Source organism: Misgurnus anguillicaudatus, chromosome 25, assembly GCF_027580225.2.
Source record: "Misgurnus anguillicaudatus chromosome 25, ASM2758022v2, whole genome shotgun sequence".
Classification (NCBI taxonomy): Eukaryota; Metazoa; Chordata; class Actinopteri; order Cypriniformes; family Cobitidae; genus Misgurnus; species Misgurnus anguillicaudatus.
Genome location: NC_073361.2, coordinates 9,416,832 through 9,435,855, shown reverse-complemented (window position 1 = coordinate 9,435,855; position 19,024 = coordinate 9,416,832). Strand labels below are relative to the sequence as shown.

Sequence of the window (19,024 nt, the reverse complement as noted above, 5' to 3'; positions counted from 1 at the left end):
AGCTTAGCCCCATTCATTCAATGGTACCATTAAGAGATAAAGTTAGAAGTGACCAAACACATCAACGTTTTTCATATTTAAGACGAGTAGTTATACGAGCAAGTTTGGTGGTACAAAATAAAACGTAGCGCTTTTCTAAGTGGATTTAAAAGAGGAACTATATTTTATGGCGTAATAGCACTTTTGGGAGTACTTCGACTCGCCTGAAAAGTCCGCTCCCCTTCTCACTCTCATAATGGGAGAGGGAGGGTGTTACTGCGCTGAGTCGAAGTACTCCCAAAAGTGCTATTACGCCATAAAATATAGTTCCTCCTTTAAATCCGCTTAGAAAAGCGCTAAGTTTTATTTTGTACCACCAAACTTGCTCGTATAACTACTCGTCTTAAATAGGAAAAACGTTGATGTGTTTGGTCACTTCTAACTTTATCTCTGATTGGTACCATTGAATGAATGGGGCTAAGCTAAATGCTATCGAAGCGTCGCAGCGCGCTCCAGCGCTTACGTGCACGCACACAGATGATAGAGGGATGTATCAACAGTTCTTAGTTAAGGTAATAACATATTTTAATATTGAAAATGAGTAGACTATTCCTTTAATATTAGCCTGCTAACTAGCTAGCTAGCTAACTCAGCACATCATTGCTTGGAAATAACGATGGTTCTTTATTCATAATGAATATATTTGAACGTAAAATAAGACGATTAAACGCAAGACGGAGACTGACTGACATACTTTAAAAAAAATTAGCATTTTGTTAATGGACGGCCTACCCGAGTACCCCAATCCAATTACAGCTCTCCTGGGGTTAGTTCTATATAAGGGAGATTGTTATTATTGCACAGTGGTCAGGCTGATGTCTTGCATTTATTCCACAAGATAAGCTGTTTGATTTATAATGATTTGATTATTTTCACAAATTTCACTTACCCTGCTGTGCATGAACAAAGCTGTTCCTCAATTTGTGCGTTTCCCATTTGAATGGTCAGCGTATGAGGCGGGTTGCAGTGGGACCCAAGTTATTAGCCTGGTCCAACCAGACTCTCGTACATTAATTTCATTTGTACAGAGAGTCTGGCCACGCTCCATTGCAAAGCGTTACTTCCGTTAAGGAGGGTCCTCTGTTGAAGTTTAAAACTATTGGATCTGCCCAGAGTCACTCAGGATCTGCCATAGCCAATCGCTAAAGTGTGGTCGTGACGTATATCATGCGCCGGAACCAACAAAACTTAGCAAACATTGTTCTTGCTCCGGCTTTAACTTCTGTATATTCTGAAGTTTTGCAACAATAGCTTTTCTCACGTCTTTCTCCGCTGCAATTACTGAACTACAACTCAAACTTATGCACGACCTCAACGTCATCGTTCTTAGCCACCCCCCTCTGTTCCCTGATTGGACCTGCAGATTTTTGCAGGAGAAAACGAAACTCTACACAGCAGTCCCAGACGTAGTACTGAAGCGAAATGAAAATTAAGTGAAAGCACGTAGGAGGGCGGAGCAAGGCTACTAAGTTATAGGCTTTAGCTTCAATTTTGATAAAATTATTTTCGAAAAGCGGTTGCATATTATGTCGTGGATATATATCTTGAATGCATACTGCAAGCCATTTTGTCTTGCTCTCTCAGATATTTCACCTGTTGGCCAAAAATGACTAATTATCTCCTTGGGAATGTCTGACACGGTGCATAAATACTGTTATAGCCTTTGGCCAGACCGTACAAAAACATGCAAATTAGACTTTATGAATTCATTCCAATTAGCCAAAATACTTATGAACTGCCATGAGATAGGGTTGGTTTATCAGGTACACAACATTTTACTTGAATATTTATAACAAACACCTAAAGTGTTTTCTAAATAATCTTACACTGCTAGCCTTTTACAACCAAAAAGTGTTCACGTTTTGGTTTGTTTTCTAGCCTGCGAAGTAAACTACGTTCAGTTGTGTGATGTGAAATTAGGAATTTGAACTCATTAGAAGCTTCACTAATTAGATGAATGAATGCCGGGAGGCAAAGTTAACAACAGTGTCCAGAGACAGACAGTGAGACACTCCCTAAATCTATCAGACAAAGCCAACAGACTGTCAACTCCCACTGCATAGCTGGAGCTCACAGCCAGGGAACACAACAAGAGGGCCAATCGTACACCACACACTAATCTAGATCACTACTACACAAATCTTTTCATCACTACTTTTGCTCTTCAGATATCCTTTCTTCTGTCATCTATCCACTTCAAAAAACCCTAATAGCTGGTGTGTTGAAAGCTCACTATGCTAACTTCAATATGTTCAGAAAAGCAAACTATTATTCATTCTATTATTTCTGCAACATGTGCACAGTGACTGGTTAGAAAAATCTGGTTAAGCAATATTTTTTAAAATTTGTACAAAAACTACATGTTGAGCATAACACTATAAGATTATGCTTTAGACTTCAGACTTAAAGAGCACCTATTTTGTTGCTAAAAACATTGTTATTTTGTGTATAGGTATAATACTAGGGCTGTAGTTTATATATTTATATCGCCATTCTTCAGATTGTTTCAGGTATTTTCATGATAATAAAAAAATATTTTGAATGAGTTTGTTGATCGATCAACTTTGCCAGGGTGGTTTGAGCAAAATGTAACACATTGGGTAAGGTAAGGATACAAAAACTTTAAAACCATGTTTGGACTTGTGATCATAGAAACGACAAACAACAAGTACTACGCCTATATGCCTTACATATGCAAAAGGTTCACCGCTGCAGTCTATCAGGCCTGTTTACAACGTTACGTTTTGCCAAGTTGTGGTCAATATCTTACAACCAAGACAACTTACCTTTACTCATTTAAACAAAATTAGAAATGAAGGTAGCCTGCATTTACCACTGCATAAGACAAGCAGGATACTACATTATAGTCCATCTTACATCTAATAAAACACACATCAGTATAATACATGTAAATTTGGAGTGTTCTACCTGATAGGCCGCATGCACGAGGTTGGTAATTTGCATAAAACACGGCCAAAACAGCTACATATAGAGCCGAAAGTATACAAGGGACGTCCGTGTATGCGCGCCGTCCGCATGACGTCATTTTCGCTATCAGGAGGGTCCGCGTACAGTCCGCGTACAACAGCGCATGCGCGTGAAAATTTTTAGACAGGGCACTCCACTACAAACAATTATACAAAGGAAATAGACAGCATTTGCACACACACTATCGTTTTTCTTCTTTAACTTTTACTTCTTCCAAGAACAGAAAGCTGTGGAGCATGTTTGTTACCATAATGTTTGATTCCTGTTCTTTGTTGTCTTCTTGTTTGTACTAAACTGTGTTTGCAATGGCGGATCAGTTACTTTTCTTCACCTATCCTAATGTTTTAATGTACTTTAAATGTCACCAAATTAGTGCTGCCATGACGGCCTGTTAGACTAATAATTTGAATAAGAAATCATTTGTATTGCGTATAGTGTCAAACGCAGCCATCCGCGTGTAGCCGCGGGGAGTATACTTGGAAAGCTGCCCGGACGCGTATGTGCGCGCAAGCCGGACGCAGAAAAAAGGTATACCCCGGCCTTAAGGGTTTTCCGCAGCGCTGGTCCACAGAAAACTTTAGAGCAGTTGGTCAAAGAAGCAAAAGAGCACGAAAAGAAATCCATGATCATATTTATTATCAGTAAAGTACCGTTTTGCTTTGCATCTTTTGTAAATTTTATGTATCAACAAGTGCTGCACAATTAATCGCATCGCAATCGCGATGTCAGCCTGTGCGATTATATGACAGCAAAATGTTGCAATTATATTAAATAAATAAATGTGTGGACTTGTTAACACAAACTTTCAGTTTGATAACAGTTTGATGATTTTCCTTGCTGTTTAAAAAAAGAAAGAAAAACAAACAAAAAAGGCAGTGCACCTGTGGCATGTACGTGTGTGGCGTGCGTCGTCACTTGTGTGTGCGCAGCGCGGAAATACCAGAGCGAAGATGGATGCAGAGGAGATTGACAGTGATCTGGTAGCTAAAAAAAAACTCTACGTCTGTTGTAAGGCGGTATTTTGGATTTAGGATTACTGACACTGAGCAGTTGCTACATCACGTGGCAATACGAAAACATTTCTAGTTTTACAAATACACATTTTAGCATTATCACTAAACTGTGTGTGGATTTTCCTTAAAACTAATCAAGTTGACTCATGATACCATTTATTATAATCGCAACTGTACATCGCAATATTAGCATCAATAACCGCAATGGGAAAAATTACCCAAATCGTGCAGCCCTAGTATCAACATTATTATAAACATGATAATTATAGCCTAGTATTTGATTATAGTGTACGTGATATTGCGTATGAGTGGTTTAGGTTTTCTTGAATTTTTGCGTACTATTAGAAAACATTTTGATAAAAGTTTTTGTTGAATCACGATTTGTTCGTAAAAACATCTGTACGCACATCTCACTCACAAATTTGTGCGTACACATGCTTAGTGAATGAGACCCATTGACTTTACTCGAGCATGTATATCTGGCATCAAATTTTGTCTTTTCTCTTCTTCCGTAATAATGACAATGTTTGATTTATCAAACAAAAATGCACGCCAGTGGTTTCTGGTGAGAGAAATAACAGATAAGCAGCAAACTTCAGACGCTACGGAGAAAAAAATCTACCAAGTTAAAGACTTTAAACAGTCACATGTCTTTACAGGATCTTAAGGGCATCTGTGTGAATGCATGTACAGATTTTGGAAAATCATTGTCAGTGTTAATGAACCAAAAATCAAACGATCCCGGACAAATCCCAAATGCATTTTCCGTGTATTGTCCGTAATGTCTGTGTGAAAGGGCTTTATGGCGATAACAACACGCTTCACTTTCTTTCCCATTTTTATAATAATAATATATTAATGAACCGTCTTTTATATCTAAAATGTTTGCTCAGAGAGAACAAAGATGGTAGCAAATAAGTAATGCTAATGTCAAGCCCTTTGTACTAAATGAGCAATTATAGCTTATACAGGCAAACAGTTCTTATGTAAGATGAATTAAGACATAAAAAAAACGCAAAGCTGTAATGTAAATTCACTCATTGTCAGACAGCAAGTAGACTTTTAAATCTGAAATAATGAGTGGATTAAGATTTTTTTAATCTGCAATAGAGGAGTAGAAAGAGAAGCACTTTTACCGTTTCTACATAAACCCATCACATTTATAATCTCTAGACCTATGTATAATGTATAGACCAACCTTGTCTATCATCAATATCCTATACATACTGTATAGGGTTTCATAGTCTTTCTACACTGCTCACAATGTTAATAAATCCCTTCAAAAGGGGTCATCTTCACAAATATTGCTTCATATATCAGTGATAAAACAGTAAAGTTCAGTCAGCTTTGTTCATGCTAAAGAGAATGCACATTTTTTACAAGGAGATTGTGGGGTTATCAAAGTATTAATCAATTAATCAAAGTATTGAGTTACGATCCAACATTACTAGTTGTTGTCACACGTATCTTAGACCATTTTTTGTCGGTGGGTTTTTATCGGCTACCACCCACAAGTATATTTTAGATCTGTGGGAAACACTGAATACAAATACGCAGAAGATCACCTGCATCTGTACTTCTCAAGTTTGAAACCTCAGAAAGAAATGCACTTTACAAAGCTCTACACAACATCACACCTGTGCTGTAGTCCATCTATGAGAGCTAAAATGAGCTGAAAATGACATCTGCCATTCAGCCCAAATTCTGTTGCCCCAGAAACCCCTTCACTTTGACATTGGAGTTGGAGTAGAAAGTGCAAACACAAGATACAGATGCATTCCTCACAATTTTATTCTCATTCTTTCAGCATGCATCAGGCTTGCAACCCTAAAAACTCATCACTACAAACAAGGGACTTAAACACTGACATACCGAAAATAACCTGGGTCAGCTGCTAGTCATGAGATCAAGTATGAAAGAGTATAACAAAAAGGCTTGAATATATTTTTGTAATCTGAAAATGAAAGTGTTATATCTACCAAACACAGAAGCTTCCACAGTCTCAAGTTTACCAGACATACAGTCTTTACTGGTAAATTGCAGTTAACAGGTCATGTGTGAAAAGAAACTTTCTGGTGCCAATTTACCAGCAAGAGAGGTTGTAAAGTTATTTAAGTAATTTACCGGTAAGCGCTGTGTGAACAAAAAATATAGATTACAGCATTTAGAACGGACGAAGTCAGACCGCGCTGACAGCTTTGGGACAATCATAATCATTCAAATTCATTCATTGAGAAAACGCACATTTGCCCGATATTAATTGTCACAACCCTAATTGACAGGCGAATGCACTGCCCCGTGTCACTTTTTAGAATGGCAATTTTCTCACGATTTACATGTAGTTGAAAACATTAGAGATATTGATAGTAATCAGCTGGACAAACTATAACACTGGGCTAGTGGTTTTTGGGTATTTTACTGCAAATATCCTTTAAATAACTGATGGTATAAAATGGTGTTCTAACAAAGCCACAGCGCTGTCATAAGAAATGCAAACTAAAGCAAGGTTGGAAAACTAAACAAATCTGAAGTTTGTGGTCTTCATTCTCTCTCATTTAAATCTGGGCCATATTCTAACCAATCGTCAATCAAGGCTACAATAACGTTCAAAGCTGCCGATAAGATCAAGCAGGTCTGACTCGATGGACTCAATACTGTACACAAAGTTCAGTACAGAAAACAGGGTGAAAAGGACATTGTTTAACACATGCAACGCACAGAACAGCTTTGATCACCATTGAACCATCTTACAAGCTCAACAAATCTAAGGGGCTAATCACACCAAACGCATTTTAAACGCATGTTAACGCAAGGCGCGCCACACTGGCATTTTTGATAACTTAAAAAAAAAAGCAGTACGGCGCTGACTTTTTATTGCTAGGAAACCACTGACGCATCTTTTGCTGTCAACTGTCATATTAGCAGAAACTTTAAAATTAAACTGTAAACTTACGTCACTACATCAATAGACCTGCCTCTCCCCTCATTCGATTGGACAATGGAAAGACACGAATGACGTCGGGTGCTTTCTGCTCTCAGCGCTCCTTCAAAAGCATTCACCGTGCATAAACAGCACGCATACGCTCACTTTCCATAGAATAGAATCATTCAAAAAAGGCGCCTGCAACTGCCATAAATGTGTTTGGTGTGATTAGCCCCTATGCTGTCACGGGCTTAGTTTCAAAACCTTACAATGAAGGCAATCCCAGAACGCTCTGCAGCAATCATATAAAAGACCTTGAGTAACCTTCAGTCTATGTAGAGAATTGCAAATCAATTACTTGTGGCATTATTTCAGTTAGCCATCGGCCTATGTAGACCACGAGGCAGCTCACTAGGTTTTGGAAAACCGTCATGGTTTCACAGACACACATACAACACAAATATAACACTCGACAAGCTATACCACTGTGACCAAAGTGAGATTTGTGGGTGCCACAATTCCTTTAAGCGTGAGAATAATAATAAGTAGTTTGTAAAGTAAAAGCACCTGATCCCACCTTATCTGTAAAATCCAGGCTCCTTAGCAAGGGTTCCTAGTCTGGGCATGGCGAACAATCCAGTAACATTCTCTCTTCTTCATACTGAATAGCCTGAACCGCCGATTGGTTAACAGGTAATCCTGCTCTTTAACTTCTAAGTGTTCACCACTCCCCTGGAAATGTGTTACTACTATCTGCCGCATTCAATGGAAGAGCGGTAAGAGCTCTTGCTGCAGTGCAAACCAAAACAAATGAGATCTACAGCTGCCTCTGTAGCGATGCAACCATTGCCGCAATAAAGCTACATCTGACACACATTGCTGCAGACTAAAAGTGCACAATTTCCTCGCCGTATTGTCTGAGGTGAGAGGCTGATGAAGTCGCTTACCACTTCCTCTGTGTTTCTGCTGCAACTTTTCAGTCTGCCACCAGGGCCTGACAACACTACAGTGATAGCTTGATTAGAGACAGACAGCCGAAGGCGCCCACCCTGAAGATCAGAGGGCTTGGGAAGCTTTAAGGTGCCCTCAAAGAATGTGATGATCCTGAGGGCGGCAGAAGAGTGATGGATGATAAATATAAGACAGCAGAATTAATGATGGTTAAATTACCGTGTGACACCACAATCCACTGTGTACCTCGTCTGTTTTATGGATATGGATGAAAACTGAAAATGCGAGTCATTTCCTAGCTAAGCAGAACATTGAGCAGGAAATAATTCAGAAACATTGGTTGAATCGTTGTGTCGACTGAAAAAGCACTGGTTATTGTTATTTTCTAGGACGCTCTGGTCCCTAAATATGGTTTGGGTTTAAACTTCAATAGAACTGTGTTAATTTGTTTTCACGATGTCATCTGTTAGTAAGGCTGAAAGATAGATAAACATTCTTGAAATATCCCAAATGTGCACATTGCAACATGCTTATTGCAGATTTTAATATTCAAAAAGTTATCAAAGTTTTAGGTTGAAGCGGGTAACACAGACACTGTTGAGACACAGAGAGACTGATGCTTTCTTTTCCCAGAACGACTGTAAAACGTGTTTTTCTTTTTTAATTATTTTCTATTATGATTTAACAATTTGACCAACTTTAAGCATTTTCATATCGCATATCATATATTGCATTATTATTAAGTTATCGCGTATTGCATTTTTCTTTAGTAGAGCTGCACAATTAATTGTTAAAAGATTGTGATCCCGATTCGACCCCCCAAACGACCTTTATCCATAATTTCAGTTTTTTTACGATTCAGGCAATTCAAGAAAGACGCAGTCTTGTAACTTCTATTGACAACACGCAATCACAACACCCAGAACATTTTAGATGTCTCCATATATAAAACACCTGATTCAGCTCATCAGCTTCTTAGTGTGTTAATTAATTAAACGTTTCCAACATTCTGGCAGGAGCCTGATGAGTGGATTCAGGTGTTTCATATAAGGAGACATCTAAAATTTTCTGGGAGGGGGGCCGAGGACTGGAGTTGAGAACGACTGCTCTAAATCAGTGCTTCCCAATCCTGCGCTGCATCCCAAACCGCCTACTTCCATACTATATAGTATGTAAAAAGCACTACTTCGTGAAGTAGGCGGTTTGGGACGCAGCGCTGGTCTTTGAAGTCCCCCTGACAAAAAGGCTGTTTCTCAATTCTAAGAACGCAAAGAACGGACTTGTGTTCTCGTGGAGACTGGTCTTGCCAGGCGACTTTGGAAGAACAAACTCAGAAGGTCGCGAGAACACAAAACGCACCTGTGAGAATTGAGATGTGCGCGATCTTCCTGCTGGTCACGTGACCTCCCCAGATTTCAGTGCGCAAGTCTGCACTCGATGCATCCTTGATATCAAGAACTCATCCGGGTATTTTCATGCGTCCTCTGTACTTGCGTTCTTGAGAATTGGAATTGAACTTCGACTGTTAATGATGACGTAGAGCGAGGACACAAGGACGCAAGATCGCTGAAGAACGCATATATTGAGAAACAGCCAAAGTTTAATATGTCTCCTTATTCAAAACACCTGATTCCACTTATTAGCCTACTTCAAAAAATGGTAAACATGGCAGTTTCTCAATTCCAAGAACGTAAAGAATGGACTTGCGTTCTCATGGAGACTGGTCTTGCCAGGCGACCTTGGAAGAACAAACTCAGAAGGTCGCGAGAACACAAAACGCACCTGTGAGAATTGAGATGTGTGCAATCTTCCTGCTGGTCACGTGACCTCCCCAGATTTCAACGCGCAAGTCTGCACTCGATGCATCCTCGATATCAAGAACACATCCGGGTAATTTCACGCATCCTCTGTACTTGCATTCTTGAGAATTGGAATTGAACTTCGACAGTTAATGATGACGTAGAGCAAGGACACAAGGACGCAAGATCGCTGAAGAACGCATAGTGGGAAACAGCCCATGTCTCCTTAACAAGCTGATGAAAAAACTGCATTAGGTGTACAGTATACGTAATATACATGCAGAATTGTAATAGAGCGCAACACATCATAACCTGAAAACCACGTCCACCGGTGGGGAAACAATCTATCCGTCTCCATTGACTTAATACGAGAGGCTGCCTCCTTGTCATTGCTGGCTTATAACAAAATGCAGAATAATGCCCAAAAGCTGCTGTGTGACAAGATGTACAGCTAACAAGCCAAAAAACCCAGACATATGTTTTTATAAGCTGTCGACCCCAAAACACAAAAGTGGATACAAGCAACGTTTCATAGTACTACTATTAGTAGAACTACGCCCACTAGAGGGAACCATAGTCGGAGATCCACTTTTGTGTCTTTAAACGCTCGTTTTTAGACACATAACTGCACTCTGTCTCTATAGTTTGCTAGTGTGCCATTCCAAACACAACCTTTTTTTGGCTATTATCCTATTTTCCATTTAACTCGGACAGCATTTACAACCACTCAAGAGATATGAGAGCTCAAGTTTAAAACCAATCCATCATCTTTAAAGAAGACCATCATCGAAGCCTGGTTTCACATATCCCATACTCCATCAATGAGGATGACTATATCACATCAGCACAGCTGAACACACAAAACTTCATCATTCTAAATCATTAAAGCGACACTAATGTTGATGTGAGATTTAGAGGAGAAATCCAGGCCTGTTGATTTAGGAAGAGAAGGGGAATGGTGCGCTTACGTAAGTGTGTGAAACGGGATGGCCACACATCCCTTGAAACAAAAGACTGCAGTTTATTAAGCCTTATATAGGGCTCAGAGATGAGACAGAGTGAGTCATAGAAGAAAAATAGTTGTCTTTTGAAACCAATTTTAACATCTTTTGGCTAAAATCGAAGTCAGATTGCCTCAGGTTTCATTATAAAAGCTTCCTATGACATTGTCCATACCAAAAGCACATATGACTATACTTATGATCGCACTTATCAGACCTTTGCTGGCTTTAAATATTTATTGCAATATATATTTAAATGTATTATTATTATTATTATTATTATTATATGTGGAAGCTGAATGCCAATAAAAGCATTAACAAATGACAAAATAAATAAATGTGCTGGCAGCTTTTACATATCTCAGTGTGGAGTCATTTTAAGATTCAATGTAGTATACCTTGTGGTAATGGCAGGGTCATAATTTAACCAACCATTTCCCAACAAAGACTAATAAAATGTGCTGTTTAATCTATAAATTCTGGCTGTTTAACCACAGAACCATCTGTTAAATATCTGCTACCCATTTCTCACACATTATTTCGGCCCAACGTGATTAAAATTAGTTTGGTGCATACTGCATCTGCGTAGAGGTATAAAAGGGGAGTGAAATGTTTTTTTGCTTGTCCACTTTTGACCAAATTCAGAAGTAGTCGAAAAAGCATTTAAAGCATCTTGAAACTCTAACCAACATTTTTTTAGATGTTAACAGAGTTAGTTGTGTTACACATCATAGAAGACAATGTTAGCATTTGTGTTACACATCATAGAAGACAATGTTAGCATTTGTAAATTTTTACAAAACTACAGGTAGTTAGATTTCCCCCCACCTGATGAACGATAAACCATTGACAGCCAATCAAATCTATTTGAACTTCAAGTGCACGCGCACTTTAAATGAAAGTGGAAAAGCTCAATGTGTTGGTCTATAACATAAAATTACCTCAGGTATCCAGCGCTGATGCAGTTGCTGTGAAATTCACTACGTAATGCTTTTTTCATACCACACTGGGCTACTAGGGCTGGGTATTGTTAGGAATTTCACAATTCGATTCGATTTCGATTCTTGCGGCTTTGTTTCAATTCGGTATTGATTTACTTGCTTCGATGCCGATTCAATAATAAGTAAAGACACAAGCAATTAAGTACCCAAGTATATTTTTAAATAATGTGTGTAGTATTACTAATGTTTGATCACGTTGATGGTGCAGGCTTGAAAAAAGTGCTGCTGTTTGCCGTCTTTGATCTTTCTGTTTTGATAAAGCGCGTCTTGTACAACGCTGAACGCTCTCACTAGAGTGTTGCCCACAGCGCCGCCACAGCGGTTACCCGCTGTGTAAATGCAACAAAACAGCATATTTACACATTCAGTGACACGTAAACAATTGCAAAAGTTTTTAATACAAGAAATATCCAATAAAAGTTAATGCCATTAAAGGCAAGTATTTGCGAGAGTTGCGCGTGAGCGAATTAGCATAAAGTTATTGTTATAATGTGGACGCTATAGACGGTTTCAGCAGTAACAACATAAACACGCAGCTTTCATGGTCATCATGTAACTTCCGGTAAACTCTGCGAAGAATAAGTAACAATAAAGTCCTTTTAAAGTAGTTTATTTATATAACAAGCAAAATAAACAACACGTAGATTACATAGGAACCCAAAACATTTGTAATTTTCGACGAGGTATTTGTTTAAGAGTTCCGTTTCAGCAACTAGTCAGACCATTAAACAAACAGAAACCGTAAGTAAAGTTCAGACCAGGCGCTTATCGCGTCACCACACCAGTTTGCAAGTAATGTGGACGAAAAGTGGCTGCAAAAGGCGACACTAAAGCCCATTTAAGTGATTTATGTTACAGATCAATTTAAGTTGATTATACTTGATTATAGTTGATATATAATAAAAACTATACTCACTCACTATTTTCACTCACTATATGACGACGTGAACAAATGAATACATCCAGAGCAGCTCTCAGATAATTTAATAAGTATTTCATCATTTTATTTAAAAAAATAAAATTAAAAATAGTAATAAATTAAGAATCAAAGTTAATATTTTTCAAAAGTGTTGTTTTTTCCAAAAAAGTTTGACATAATAAACCATATGTTCAACCCAAACCCCCTATCTGTTTTTTATTAATTTAAGGGTCATTGTAGTTAATGTTTATAATAATAAGTGTTAAATACTGCCAAACCGTGAAACCGCGATAGTTTCTGAGACGATTATCATACCGTGGAAATCTCATACCGTTACAACCCTAGTTATAATGTGAACGGCCCTTTAAAAGTAATATTATATTGCTTTGTGGTGTAGACGCTAGTAATGTTGAATGTATTCAAGCAGCCATAAAAGACTGATTTATAGTGATGTACGGAGCGCAGTGTTTTCACACCAGTCCTGACTTCTGGTGTGCACCCATAGTGTTTGGTGCGACCTTTTACGTCACGGTTATAATAATCACAATCACCAAGGTAATCAATATTATCATGTTTTTTTTAACAATTTCTACACATGTAAAAAAAAAAGTACTGAGGCAAACCAAATTTAAAATATATTTTACAGGTAAGTGCACTTTGCTCACATTAACATCAAATAAATACCATTAACATTAATCATGGCACATTTGGGGTCGTGAGGTAAATGTTCATCTAGTTCAGAAAAAACACGCGAGTAAAACAAGTGAGTAAATCAGATTTTCATATTAACACAAATCAGCAAGTCGTCTGTGTATGTTGTAAGAAATAGGGTGTACTTTGTGACCCTGGAAGTAAGCTGCACGACACCAGCGCTCACAGCAATCACCCAGATTATAAATCACATTGTATCCTGCAATTTTGAAAGGGTTTATACCATCTTAGTTAATCATAACATGCATCTGATGTACCGACTGACTGTGCAGTATAATAGTCTGTATATGTACACACACATCGCATATTTTTGTACACCTGTGACCTACAGTCGCCACGACAGAGAGATAAAACATTTAGTAAACAGGGATTTAGCAGAACAACATGCCTTTAAATGTCTCTACCACATCACACCAAATCAAACCACGACCCAAACTCAAGGTATTGCAAATGTTGCTACCTTGCTATACAGTAACAGTTTAGCTGCATTATCATTGTAAACAGAGCAATCCTAAACCTGCAATTTGTTCTCATGTTAAACAACTGACTGACAGGTTTATAAAAATGGGCCATGGAAAATACCCATATCCTGTATAAAGCTGCATTCATAGCTGCAGTCAAAATATCTGCCAATATCTAAACCACACAGATAGCAAACCCGAACAGCAAGCGCATCTGAAAAGATAACTGGATCTCTTTATCTCCATTATTTCTTTTTTAATTTCAGATAGCAGTCCCGTGAGCCCTGGCACATTGACAAGAGGTAAATGCAGTAAATACTTTGGCAAAAGATCTAAATTTCATCACATAAGAGCTTATTTTGAGAATGGGGTAAGTGTAGGAGACACTACACACAACACCTGTTTCTCTGCTGGCCTATTTACAGATTCAGGTCAAATATTTCAGTTTCACGGTCTCTGCTGATCAAACACACAGGTGTTTAAAGGTGAGGTGCGTCAATGCAAGCGTGCCATTGCACGTGCCCAGGAAACACATGTTAGCTTTAAAAATGAAGTGTTTTTTTTTTTGGATGTTTAAGTACCCTCAGGTTTAATCAACCATAAGCAATTCATTCATAGCTGAACACATACTTCCATAGTATATAGTATGCAAATATCAGCGTGCAAAATGAGTAATATGAGCGAAACCTCGGTATGCAAACACAGTGAGAAATACCATGGTGGTCTACTGGTTCTGCTGAGATTTCTCATCATCAGATGGACACGTTTTGATCCCATGAGGCCACTCAGGCTTAGGAGTGTGTGGCAAAATTCAAATTGATGTGTGGCATTGATGCATCGATCCATATTGATGTATTGTTACACTCCAGCAAATTAGCAAGTTGAGAATCGATTCTGAATCGAATCATGGGGATCCAAATGTTTCCCACCACTGGTCAGAAGTAAGCTTTTTAACCAGCTCGCATGTTGTGCAGCTGTATATATCCCGTTCCAACACATCCCAAAGATGCTCTATTGGGTTGAGATCTGGTGACTGTCGGGGCCATTTTAGTACAGTGAACTCATTGTCATGTTCAAGAACCAATTTAAAAATGATTCGAGCTTTGTGACATGGTGCATTATCCTGCTGGAAGTAGCCATCAGAGGATATGTACATGGTGGTCATAAAGAGATGGACATGGTCAGAAACAATGCTCAGATAGGCCGTGGCATTTAAACGATGCCCAATTGGCACTAAGCGACCTAAAGTGTGCCAAGAAAACATCCCCCACACCATTACACCACCACCACCACCATGTTCCATGTTCTCATTCTGTTTACGCCAAATTCTGACTCTACCATCTGAATGTCTCAACAGAAATCGAGACTCCTCAGACCAGGCAACATTTTTCCAGTCTTCAACTGTCCAATTTGGGTGAGCTTGTGCAAATTGTAGCCTCTTTTCCTATTTGTAGTGGAGATGAGTGGTACCCGGTGGGGTCTTCTGCTGTTGTAGCCATCCGCCTCAAGGTTGTGCGTGTTGTGGCTTCACAAATGCTTTGCTGCATACCTCGGTTGTAAAGAGTGGTTATTTTAGTCAAAGTTGCTCTTCTATCAGCTTAAATCAGTCGTCCCATTCACCTCTGACCTCTAGCATCAACAAGGCATTTTCACCCACAGGACTGCCACATACACAGCAAAATCACCAGTGTTAAATTTTCAGGGATGGTGTTAAATACACAGTGTTGATGCTGTTTTAACACTATCTGGTAATAAAATAACACTGCCATTGCTAGGCCAGTGTTATATCCACAACAGTGTCAGTGTGAAACAAGGGTGTTATCAGATTTCACTCTGAGCGGTGTAAAACAAGCCACGCCTCCACTAAACATTTCCTGTCAGGGATTTTACCGCCATTTTCTTTCAAAGGAGGACTGAAGAGATGAGGTAAATAAGTTTAATAATATTTACATGGTTTAGCTAAATTAAACTGTTATTTCTCTGTCTGACTCTACGCAGCCATTTGCCAAAAAACCTAAATAAGATATTTTTCCCATTTTATTTCCCCTTTGTTCGTTATTTGGTTCAGTTTAATCAGAGCTAACGTTACCTTGTGTTACGTTGTTCCCTTGTTAGTTTGGTATAAAGTTAAACTGCTAGCTAAAAGTTTTAACCAAGAAGGATAATATTAACAGGAGATATGAATGAATGTAAGAATTGAACCATGATAAAACGCGACATGCACTACAAATTGAAGGTATGAAATTAAGTTAAATGAGAGCTCGTTTATTCACCATATGATGCTCGTTATGAGGTAATCATATAGGCTAGATACCGTGAGTTAACGAGGTCGTTTACATGCACGTGAGTGCACGGATATCGGTTAATTATTCAAATTACTAAAAAAACACGGAGAAAACAGCAACCGCATCGTCATGTGTTTTTTTTTTTAGATGTATGCAAACAGGGAAAATATCGCCAAACCAACAATTCATTTTACCTCAGAATATGCACAGATTGGATGCATTGTGTGTTGTAAGCTTTTCGTGGCGCTAGATGTCAGACAGATGCAAATAGCAAATACATACGAAAGTGTAAAACGTGTATGGCGAACATTTGTTTTTCTGTCATTATAGATGCTAGTTTGGTAAAAGTACACACTGAGTGCTTCAAATCATTCAGAAGAGATGCTGTTTTTAGGGCAGTTTATTAAAGAAGACCTGACATGGATGACTTCCAATGAGAAACGACTGCTAATACTTATATAAATTCATTACAGAAGGTAAGTTTATATATTTATACATATAAATCATTTTATTTGACATAACTGAACAGTTAACCAATCTTTTTAGTATATGTAGTTTTATACATATTATGGTTATTAATCAGGCAAGAAAGTGACATGACCTGCTGCCAATTTTAATAAAAATATATTATCTTCTCATACATCGTTTTGCTATTGATATCATATTAAATAGCAATCAAATTGGTTAATAATTTGAAAATGTATAAATGAAGATTCATATTGTCTTGAGTGCTGTTTTTAATATAAAAAGAATGTTGAGTTTTCAGAGTCTTTATTGTCATTTTTTTTGTGATAGGACGCTACCAGACTATATTTGAATACGGCATACCCATGAATTCTGGAACTGTTATTTCTTAACCCAGTTTGGAGGATAAGAGCTTACCAACTAGTTATGTGAGTACACACAGTACTTTAGTACTGTACACTGTCTCTAACATGATTATACTGAGATGATTTTTATTCAAATAACGGTTAAAACTGCATCCTTTTTGGTATTTTCTTGACCCTTTTTGTCTTTGAAAATCTGCAGAAATATGCTGAGGTGATGTATTGCAAAATAGCCAACATACAACAATTAAAGGATAATTGCAGCCTATATCCTGATGAAGATATGGATGACCCTCTGTCTGGTCAACAGGAGTTTAAATATGGTAAGTGTAAATGGGTTTGCTACTTTTACGGTTTTAAAGTTTAACTGTATACTCATGGTGTTTAAATTGTGTTTTGCTAGGACGGGACAGTGATGTGGCAGCTCTTCCCTGACTCATTCACCTCTTGCTTTCATTTGTGAAAGGAGGAAAGACTGGAGAGGGTCAATGTGCAACTGAAGCTACTGATTGTGCTGTGTAAGTTTTTTTGGTATTTTGTTCTAGTTATTTATTCAGCAGTTAGTTTGCTTGCATTGTTCACCCCATGTAAGTGCATACAAGTTCATAAATACACATCAAATACATTGATCAAATACACTCTTTTAAAACACACTTAGGTGATGAGCATCAATCCATGCTTTGAGGTGGATGAATCAGCACAGCCCTGCCTGCTCTGCGTTGGGAACAAAAGTTGCATCCAGAATTTTTGCATCATTCTGGACCAAAAAGCCATTCCCTCCATGATGAAGACCACTGATGCAGCCTTCCACTACTGTACAGTAAAACAACTACAGAACTAAATACCAGGTTGGAACGTGTTTAAGAAAAATGAAATGTCTTTTGAATTGAAATGTCTGTTTTGTTATGGAAAAATCTTTAGTATTGTGAAGGATAAGCATTTCTGCTTGCCGATAAGGTAATTGCATGTATTTTAATGTTCAAGTTTTGAGTAGGGTGGCTAATTTTTTTTAACTCTTATTTGATTTATTAAAGACCTTATAATAAGTGGTTTTCATGTCACTGCGCTGTGGTATAAGATAACTTTCATTATTCCATACTGTATTCTGTATTCTAATTGTAGCTGAGGTATTTAAATAAGCAGTATTAAATGCAAAGTGTTGTGTGTATCAATGTAAATATTAAATGTGATGTACTTTAATAAAAAGAGGTTTTGCAATATTTCTTGTCATTTTTCTTTTATAGAAACAACCCATTAGCAACAAAAGTGGCTATTACTCAGTATTTTAACACTTAACATTGTTGAATTCACATTACACTGGTGTTGACTAGGGATGGGCAATATAAACGATATGCAATATAAACGATAGAAAATTGGCATACGATAGAGATTTTAAATCTATTGCACTATCGCGATAATGCGTGTTGAAGACACAATCTACCCGCAAACTTTAGAGCCACGAGCTGCAGCCGAATAAACATGGATGAAAGCGTCAGCGAAACAGAGGAACTCGTGAAAAAGACAGATGCAACATCTATTTTTTGGATTTAAGCCATAAGTTACATAAGTTAACTGCTGCTCCATGCGCGAAATTGGCATTATGGTCTAGTAATATATATATGCAGTATAGTCCCCACAAGCATTTAAAGTGTTTAGTGTTATAAAAATAATTAACTGTGTTTTTTAGCAGATAGATCTTGTCGGCTTTATCATTTTAAAAGTAGATCACCACACAAAAAAGTCTGGACACACCTGCTGTAGAGTGTGTCAGGCAAAAGTTCCAGCTAAGAGAGGTAACAAGACTAATCTGGCCATAACGGTTTACTTTTACTTACTTTTTTAGCAGTTTGGCTTTTGTAAGGGTCTAAATAACCTGTTCTGAAACGAGTCTATTGAAATTATTATATCGCAATACATATCGCTATCGCAAGAGGCTGCAATGTATAACGCAATATGGATTTTAGGCCATATCGCCCATCCCTAGTGTTGACCTTAAATTAGGAGTGTTAATTTTTAACACTCTATTTCTGTGCCAACACCAGTGTAGTGTGGAAACAACAATGAATAGTGTGAACAAAGTGTAAAATTTAACAATATTGAGTGTTA

At 37.9% G+C, this 19,024-nt stretch overlaps 1 protein-coding gene and 1 long non-coding RNA gene across 4 annotated transcripts in view; one reads left to right on the top strand and one right to left on the bottom strand.

The window, feature by feature from the left end:
- The window catches only part of nck1b (NCK adaptor protein 1b), a 64,484-nt gene that overhangs the window by 37,822 nt on the left and 7,638 nt on the right, over window positions 1-19,024 (bottom strand). Inside the window, exon 2 of one of the 2 annotated variants that reach the window (XM_055181515.2) lies at window positions 7,911-8,067. The exons of the other annotated variant lie outside the window; for it this stretch is intronic. The gene's annotated coding sequence lies outside the window, so the exon portion shown is untranslated. The remainder of the gene's footprint in view (window positions 1-7,910; window positions 8,068-19,024) is intronic. 2 annotated transcript variants of the gene reach the window in all.
- Window positions 15,477-18,215, top strand: LOC129444583 (uncharacterized). Of its 2 annotated transcripts, XR_012368142.1 has the most exons (6): window positions 15,477-15,732; window positions 16,422-16,567; window positions 16,887-16,984; window positions 17,121-17,241; window positions 17,322-17,436; window positions 17,577-18,213. It is a non-coding gene; the product is annotated as an uncharacterized lncRNA (long non-coding RNA). The 2 variants fall into 2 exon arrangements; XR_012368141.1 differs by having other exon boundaries at window positions 15,477-16,567; window positions 17,577-18,215.